At 33.9% G+C, this 9,834-nt stretch overlaps 1 long non-coding RNA gene across 1 annotated transcript; it reads right to left on the minus strand.

Moving 5' to 3' along the window:
* Positions 1-4,872: 4,872 nt before the first annotated feature.
* Positions 4,873-9,384, minus strand: LOC127864144 (uncharacterized). Its single transcript, XR_008041518.1, has 2 exons — positions 9,118-9,384; positions 4,873-5,611 (listed from the first exon to the last, which is right to left on the minus strand). It is a non-coding gene; the product is annotated as an uncharacterized LOC127864144 (long non-coding RNA).
* Between the last annotated feature and the right edge of the window lie 450 nt (positions 9,385-9,834).

The raw sequence follows: 9,834 nt of genomic DNA on the forward strand, positions 1-9,834 counted from the left end.
ATTTGCTTACAATATTGCAAATGAACCCTTTCAATTGATAAACCTTTGACAAAACCCCACACTTCGCTTCCGTAGTTAAGAATTGGTGTTATGAGTTTATCAAGAAGACATAGTTTATGACTAATTGAAATGTCTGTAAATTTGTACAAATATTTTTTCAGTTTAAAGATAGCTTTTAGGGCCTGTCCAGCGAGAGTATGTTCTGCGTCATTAAATGAACCACCAGTTGTGAATACAATACCAAGATAGTTGAACCGGTTAACAATATCTATGATTTGATTATCATATTTAAATATATTTGTTAAGGGGCGACCACCTTTACGAAAAACCATAATTTTAGTATTTTCAGTATTTACCACAAGTTTCGATTTGTGACAATAATCGTATAATAGATCCAAGCCGTTTTGTAATTCTTCAGCGGTATTAGCAAAAATTATCATATCATCGGCGTACAATAAGAGAAACATTTAAAAAGAGTTAACGTCGATACCATTAATGCCTTTTATGTAAAATTCACCTTCCAAATCGTTAAGATACAATGAAAACAAAAATGGCGATAAACACTCACCCTGCCTTAAACCAAGTAAACATTCAAAGCTGTCGACCAACGTATTGCCATGTTTAACTTTTGATTTTATGGAGTTATACATTGATTTCATGATATTGAGTATATTTCCACGTATTCCCAATTGAATTGATTTATACCATAGATTATCTCTAACAATATAATCGAAGGCCTTAGTGAAATCTATAAAAGCACAGTATAATTGTTTACCTTTATTTATTACATGCGTTAATAAGCCGTGCAATACAAATGAATTATCGACGGTACTCATTTCCGACCGAAACGCAGCCTGCGCTTCAATGTATACATAATATCGTTCGGCCCAGACAGTTAATCTGTTATTAAGAATTTTCGAAAACAGTTTTCCAAAAGTACTAAGAAGAGTAATACCTCTGTAATTATTTTCGTCGTTTACTGCCTTTTTTATGTAATGGTATATGTAACCCTCAGACCATGAAGATGGAAAACACCCCAATCTAAAAACTTTATTAAAAAGCGTATGTAAGTACGGCGTAAGAACGTCTTTTCCGTAAATAAAAAAAATCATTCAAATACAAATCAGGTCCTGCGCTTTTACCTGGATGAATTTCTTTAAGAGCTTTTTTAATATCGTTCATTGATATTGGCAAATTTAATTTTCGAACATTATTTTAAATTCATTATTTTCATAGCGCTCAATAAAGTGCAGAACATCTTCATCGGGGGTAAAAAATGTGCTGTCGGGAGTGTTTATGCTCTCAAAATACAGTTTAAACATGTCTAGTGGAATATTCGATTTATTCAAGCCTGCTACATTTTTTAGGTGATGAATAATATTGGCGGTCTTTCCCTTCCATAACTAATACCTGCTCACTGACCATCTATTCATCACCACCTATCACACACTAATACAAATACAAACAAAAGTGTTTGTACTAGATATTTCATTGCGATTTGTTTTTATTTCAATCTTCATAATTTAATTTCAAAACGATTTCTGCAACTTTTCTTTCATTTAATTTACTACTGCCATATTACACCTCAAACGAAATCATATTTGATCATCTTATCGAGAAACGTTGATAACTGTTGAATCTATTTTTTACCAAATCTTTGTGATTTCCTCCCGTTCAAGATTCTTGAAGATGATTTAAATGCACGTGGAAACCGTTGTTGTTTGCAAAACGATTTACTATCAATATCAAGAACTAGATGATCTCAATTATGCTGTTTACCTCATAATTTACCCTGCAATTGTTGTCTGGAAAACTATCACGTGATCAATTATTGGTGACGTATGTACTCCGACAACAAACACGAGGGTTTGGTCTTGTTTCTGCGTCCGTATTTATCGCTGGGCCACGTGACTTGTAGCGACTGCGGTTGTTGGTAAATAACAAGTCTGGGGTACGTCTTCTCAAACATCTTACGACAGTAATTTTCTGAGAAGCATAACTGCTACGCAGCAATATCAACAGTTCAACGTCAATTAAGGAACCATTGAATTGCAAACTTTAACATGACATTGACTTAGGGAACATTTTTACCACACTATTTCGTCCGAGTCCCGTCTTAAAACATCTTTATCGGATGGTGTAATGCATGTTCTGTTGTGTTTTTTTTTAAATAATAATGAAGTAAAATTTATTTAAAATGTTTCTTAGAACTGAGATACTTTTGCCTTTTTCTTCGGTATGCTCTTTGCTTTATACCATATCCATATTAATTGTGTCTAAACCATGGTGTATATGTAAACGTTGCATATTTGACTAATTTGATTCAACGAGGAATAATTAATTCAGGGGGGTTTCTGCCTATTTTTGGAAAAGGAGTCTGACCAAATTGGGAATTTTTTATCGACAAAATTGGCCATTTTGGGAATTTTTGCTTCGATGAAACGGCTCATTTTGGAAAAGATTGTGAATTTATCATGCTTAAATAACTCAGTGGTTTAACAAATAAATGTGTTTTTATTTGTTATTTTGTCTTCTTTATATAAACAGATGCAATATTGGACATGTTCAACGTTTATTCAAGTACTGCAGTTTTGTTTTTCAGTTGCAGTTACACTCCGAGATAAGAACTGTACAGTCAAAACCTTATAGCAGATATTTTTTACCAAAACAAACTCTGGTTAGTCACACAAGTTACAAGACACTTCATTCTTTAAAAAAAAAATTCATTGGGAATTTTTTTATAATTTCGGTTTTGGGTCCGTTTGCTTTGGGAGTGCCTCCGTTTTCCGGAGGCGCAGACAGTGCTGAAAATCCCCTGTAATTACAATACTAACGTTTGCTATAGGTATAATGTGTCGTATATTGATATGTCTTTATTAAGAATTCTTCGTATTCTTGATTAATAGCTCATTTAATAAGTACGCTATATCGAAAGAATTGATGTTATTGGGCTTTGTCCAGGAAGAGATCATTGATACTTTTTTATCGCAAACCGCAAATTATATTCACTCGGTGAATACATATCGGTGAATACATAAAATGCATTTATATGTTTACATGACCTAAGACTGTCATGTTTTTTCCACATGTTTGGCAAATTAAGTAAACGAATCTCTTGGAGAAACATTTTCTATATTATGGGATATAGATAAAGTTCCTCTTACAAAAGGATGTATCAACAAGCTAACGCACCCATGTATTTAATGCATTAGTCAATTTCTTATATTGATACATTATGATTTCCGTTTTTTTATTGTTTTATAGCAGATAAAAATGCGCACATTTGGTATTCAATTGGTGGAATGTCAATACATGTTAAAATGCTGAAATGCTCTTTAACGCTAAATTGGCTAACGAATTGCGTAATCCTGCTATTATAGATGAATTATCGTTTAATACTATTATAATTGCATACACTCTATCTATAATGCCCTCTGGCGGGGTGCAGAAACTTGGCAAAAGGAGGGCTTGAACGGGAGAAATCATGTATTAACAATGCGATTCACTTGCCGTTCAAGCCATGTTATGTGTTTTTCATATCCATAATCTGGTCCACGCGCAGATACTTCCCTTCTCCAGCCTTTGACGACTTTCAAGCATAAATGGGGAACTGAATAAGCACCAGTTTCCTCATGCATGCATGGATAATGACTATTTCAATCCACTTTTCAAGTTATACCAATATGCACTCTCTTGACAACAGCTATAATTTATTGGCAACGTCAATGAAGTTAAGGTTATTTACTGAAACACTTTCAAAAGGCTATGCTGTAAATGTAAGTGTTTATGTACCTTCAACGTTCCTGCTATAAATTCCAAAATAATTTATCATTTCTTACTTTGCGCGGCTGCATTTCAACTTTGCATTAATCCACTGTTTAAACACATTTTAAATCAAAAACTGCCTACCCGAAGGTAAAGCCTCGTCATTTCGGATGATGACCGAGTGAGGCATATGTAAAACACAACCTTGAACTGTATTGAAATAATCGAATTATTTTGTCGATGTCGAATGAACAAAACATATTGTTTTCAATGTTATTTAAATTATTTTTGTATGTGTGATTTTTTTTTATGCAATAATAGCGAAAATACACATTTTCTCGGACATGATCATCTGCGGGGCGCTCTCAAAATCCGTTCCTGACCTCGTGCTGCGCACTCGGGCAGGAGAACGGATTTTTCGAGCGCCCGCAGATGATCATGCCCTCGAAAACGTGTATTATCCCTATATTGATATATTTGTCGGTTGATACGCAGCTTGTTGTACATTTATTTTTAGAAAAACATATAGTGCAAGTTTTAAACATAATCGCTTGATTATTGTTCTCAAGGTAATGGTAGGTTCTTGTTATATGGTTGTAAATGAATGAGGCGATGTTTTAACCAAGAAGACACGACAAATCCTCATTTCCTTGATTGAACTGTTATTGCGGACGCGCTCAGAATGATGATGATGATAATGATGATGATGATCATCCTCATCATCATCATCATCATCATCATCATCATCATCATCATCATCATCATCATATTCATCATCATCATCATCATCATCATCATCATTATCATCATGATCATCATTATCCTCCTTATTATCATCATCATCCCCCTCCTCATCCTCATTATCATCATTATCATGATCATCATCACCATTATCATCATTATCATCGTCATCATCATCATTATCGATTTCGTACTCGTCTTCTTCCATATCTTTATCCAGCTCATCAAACCTATTATCAGAAGCATCATCTGCATTCCCGTCTTTGTTGTTGTCTTTCTTCTCATAATCATTATCGTAATTGTAATTCATATGATCGAAATCGTTATCTTCATCATTCTTTTGTATTTTAAGCTAAATAAATTGACTAGGCATTTGAGTGTTTATTGTTTAAGTTATACGAAGATTTACTAACATATAACAAGAATCATTGTGTATGTTATTTCAATAATTGTTTTTATATCTTTGAATAAATTAAAAATATAAATAAAAATGAAACAAATGTACACCATGATAGTATATACTTCAATTATAAATACAGAAAATCGCTTTGCCATATTAAAAAGGAAACGGCAAAGATTTACAATATGCAATACTTAGTATTTTTACGCCCTCCAAATAAAGAAGATGTAAGGTGTTTGATTAATATAAATATATTCCGTGTGGTTTATTTAAAAAAACAGTTAAAGTTTCACACATTCTTGAAATTGATGAATCATTATTAAAAACAATTGTTACTATTGTTTAATCATGTATTTATCTAAATAATTAGAATCGTGCAGAAATATATACTACAGTGAATAGTAGTAGTATACTAGTAGTATTCTAAATAATATAAGAAAACATCAAAAATGACTTATGGAAAACTGAAACAAAGCGCCATGTGTCTCTATTGACTTATGGAAAACTTAAACAAAGCGCCATGTTTCTCTATTGCTATGGAAAACTTAAACAAAGCGCCATGTGTCTCTATTGCCTATTTAATATTTCAATTTGTTGATGCCATGACTCGAAGAACACGAGCCGAGCGCATGGTCGTTTCACGATCACTTCCGAGTGTCTAGGCCCGGGTAGAATTCGTCCTGTATTGCACTGAGTTCATCAAATCTGAAACAAGAACAGCCATTTTTCATCACTAGTGTCTGCATTTGAGCATCGCACTTGTAAATCAGGGACAACACTTTCCACGTTGATGTTGTTTGTTTGTTTTTTTGTTAAAATGACGCTTATCCTTTAGTTGGTAAAAATTCAGTTTATGCGGAAAGAGTCGTTCCTGAATAGCCTGTGTCGATATGCATTAAGTAACGTTTTCCCAGGGCGATGTTTATTTTTAAGTGTTATTTTCACTGTGATTTTTTTTTATTAGGTGTGATTTGTAATGATTTATTTTTTTATCAGGTGTGATTTGCGATGATTAGCTTAAATGAAAAGGCAACTTACAGTTTTAAGATATAGCTTGTTCAAACTAACAAAAGAAAGCAAATGAAGCAAAAATTGTCAGCGTATCTATTTTATAGTTACATGAAATAAATACTGAAAACAATGCAACTAAGTCATAGAAACGTAAAATAATTGAAGTTATTTGCTGCGCTTATTAAGAAGCTTATTAACATCGTTAACATGTACTTTGTCATTTACATGGTGCTTTTTAGTTCATTGAGTACTGGTATAGCCCGGTAGTTAGACATGATAGCACATACGACAAGGTACGCAAGAATTCGAAACAGTATACATTAAAGAGCATTGCTTTCATTGATGCCTGCTGTGGCATTTTAACGATTCGTCAACAGTAGCAAAACTGGCATTTGGTGACTATCTTTATATCGCGACTTCGTTTTGGAGCGCGCCGAACTTCAGCCAGTTTGTTAATGTCAGATAATGTCCATGTTTAAAAACAAAGAATCTTAGTCATTGTTGACGTGTCTTATTTTAGGGCCTTACTTAAATGTATAACGTCACATACGACTGTATATTTAACGGAATATTAAAATATGACACATGTCTTAAGAAAGGAATACCATGGGAACATTTAAATATATCATATGACTAATATTATGCTACGCATTTTGTGCTACTTTTGAAATATTTGAAGTGCCATTACGTTGCAATTCGTGGCTAGTGAAATATTACTCATTTACAATTCCTCTATTTTTTCGATTTATAATTTTACGTTACATGTTTTACTGTTCTTTTAATGTAAGTAATGGGGAATATAGTACAATTTGCACCTAACAAAGTCATAAATTGTTGCAATAACTTTTGGCGGGGCTTACACATACTTCATGGTGACCTTTTGTGATCGCCTTTCGTCCGTGCACGACGGACGACATACGACGGACGAAAGCGATCACAAAAGCTCACTATTGGCACATTGTACTCTGGTGAGCTTAAAATTGAAGAAATACCAGCTCGTGCAAAAACTGTAGAAACGACTTAAGTTACAGACCAAAAAGGTAATCATCATTCATTTGTATGTAAGCAATGATTTTTCCTTTTACCGAGTCTGAAATATGTATAAGCTCCGCCATCAGGTAGTGCAAAATAACATGCGGATAATTTATTTAGTTGTGAACATATACATGCAAGTTTGCTAAATATTCATTGTATCATGTTTTATATCGACAACATGCGTACTGATCAGACGCTATACATTTTAATTTAAACGCATTACTGACTGTTTTTATGCATTTCGGAAAATTGAATAATTTATTACGCTCCACCACAATTGACGATTGCGATTTTCCCTAAATGCCATCGTCAACAACTTTCACATGAGTCAACGAAAAATGCCTGGCGTGTCAATCTTATATCTAATAACAATAGCGTTTTGGTTACCAAAAAAATTATTGAAGTTCGCAAATAGGTACAGATTTGCTGATATTCTTTTCTATGACTCTTTATAATGACCCATTTTATTATGAGATAATAGCTAATCACGCAATTTTACAATATCTTATTATGCGGGGTTTCACTATAATACTCTAGAGATTGTTTGGTATTTCACACTTACAAACTCAATCAGTAAATTTTGCATAATTAACAACGTAACAGGCGCGTCTACTAACCAAGATATAATGTTATAAATAATAAAATAGCTCATATCAAATGAACACTCGAGCTTGCATAATTGGTTTGTTGAAAATATTCAATTTAACTTTACATTCAAAAAGCTGTAATGGCTTGTAATAATCTGATAATAAGCGTCAAAGTCTATTGTATCGCAATCTCAGTTTTTATTATATACCTGTTTAATGCTTTTAACAAAATACAGGTTGTATCAATCGTTGAAATAAAAAATCCCGTTTTACGCTACTCACTGTTTCCAATTCCGTATACCATACTAGCCGGACTACTTCGACCCCTTTAATGACGTCACATAACACGCACCGAAAATAGAAATATTTATATATACGAAATATATTACGTTAGTACACAATCGGGGTGACGTCCATTTCTGGTGACACAACACAATAGTTTTTATGTCCGGACGTGGTGTTTTTATAACAGTAAACTATGTGTTAAAAACGTATTTTGGAGTGTGTGTTTATCATGCATAAATGTATATTTCGATAGGAATACAATAAAATAGTTTGGTTTAAACTAAGTTTCGATAAAGACATGGAAGATAGAAGTGGAAGTGCTATCGTTTAACATTTTTTGTTATAAACATCGGATTGAAGTTTGTCAACTTAATTGTTATAAAAATTGGAATTAACGATGGCAAAAGGTAAGCGTGTCGGAAACCTGTGTTTTCCCGGTTCGAATGTTTTACACGTTTAATTTACATAAACTGTATCACTACGTGTCTTAATAAACTATGGCGTACCGTTTTAGTCATTGTTGTTGGTAGTTTGTTAAAATAAAAAAATACATTTGTTAACTGTTTTTTGTTTAGTTGTTGTATATAATAAAAGGAATATTACGCTAGTCAATTGTTCCAAGAGTTTGTATCACTCTCCCTCGTGGTTTGTGCTATTTTCGCATCTCACTCGAGGCTCCGCCTCTCGTGTGCTATGTCATCACACAAGCAACTCGAGTGATACAAACTCTTGGAACAATTGACTAGCGTAATATTCCGTATATATTTATTTAAAGGATTTATTGAAACCGCTATTTAGTACTTGTATTACACATTACAGGATAATCGCCATACAGCGCTATCGTTAATAGAATGATTGTTTATTAATATCATGGCAAGTGTCACTTTGACACCGACTCAGGTGACGCCGTCTTGTTTATTACTCCCAAAGCATGTGTCACTTTGATAACGACTCAGGTGTCGCTTGTCCTGATTAACTGCCTACAAGGTTCAATTCGCGCATGCGTCTTGTTGTTGTTTTTTTCGACAGACCCGTTGGTCAGAGATTGGTTATGAGTAATAAGGCATTTTAAAACGGTTATTGTTGAAATTGCAATAAACATTATCGTTATCAAATGAACAAGTTCCACATCTCAAGTAGTATTGAGCGCGATACATGCGTGCAAAACAGGAACAGAGAAACTTAAGCATTTTATGTCAGACCAATCAACGTCCACAATGTCCCAACCATGCTCTTGTTTTACCACAATTATACTTGTCTACACAATAAATTGATTCGGTGTAACGAACCTACCTGTCCATGCCCTCTAAATCAGAGTCGTCAAAGAAGCCGATCGTTTTCCGTATCTAAACGTAGGCAGACCACTGTGCGTTTGTGTCCTCGGTGCGCGCTTCCCCCAGTGCGACTTGACATTGTTATTGCATTCACAAACTGTAGGCTGTCGAAATTTTGCAAAGAGGCATTCCATGGAGCAGTCTATATACGCATCAGAGACACTGGACAGACATACGGAGGTGGCCAGTACAAACATACATATATACGTGACTGAGGACGTCATTTGTCTGAAATACATATACAAATACAACGTAAGATTCGAAATATGAATGTCATGGCATGACCATTTGGTACATATTACGTGAGAAGAACGCTATCGTCAAAAAAGACAAGCGTTAATATCACACTATAATAGTTATAATTTAAATGTATATAAAAACATCGATTCGGTCAAACATTATAGAAAATTGTAAATAATAGTGATTGATGAGAAATTGGTATCCATCTTTACAAATATAGTTTGTCAAAATAGGTTCCATGCGTAAATTTTAAAGTTGTAAGGTTGAAACACAGACAATTAGAATAACAAAGTCGAACGCACGAACATAAATGACAGAATAATTTTTTGTCTAACGTGGAAACGTGGCGTTTTGAAGTTCTCCAGACATGCCGTTTGGAAGTTACCCAAACCGAACCATAGTAAAGAGAACGTTAAAAATGTCTCAAAATAGACCA

Source organism: Dreissena polymorpha, unplaced genomic scaffold (assembly GCF_020536995.1).
Source record: "Dreissena polymorpha isolate Duluth1 unplaced genomic scaffold, UMN_Dpol_1.0 chrUn143, whole genome shotgun sequence".
Taxonomy (NCBI): Eukaryota; Metazoa; Mollusca; class Bivalvia; order Myida; family Dreissenidae; genus Dreissena; species Dreissena polymorpha.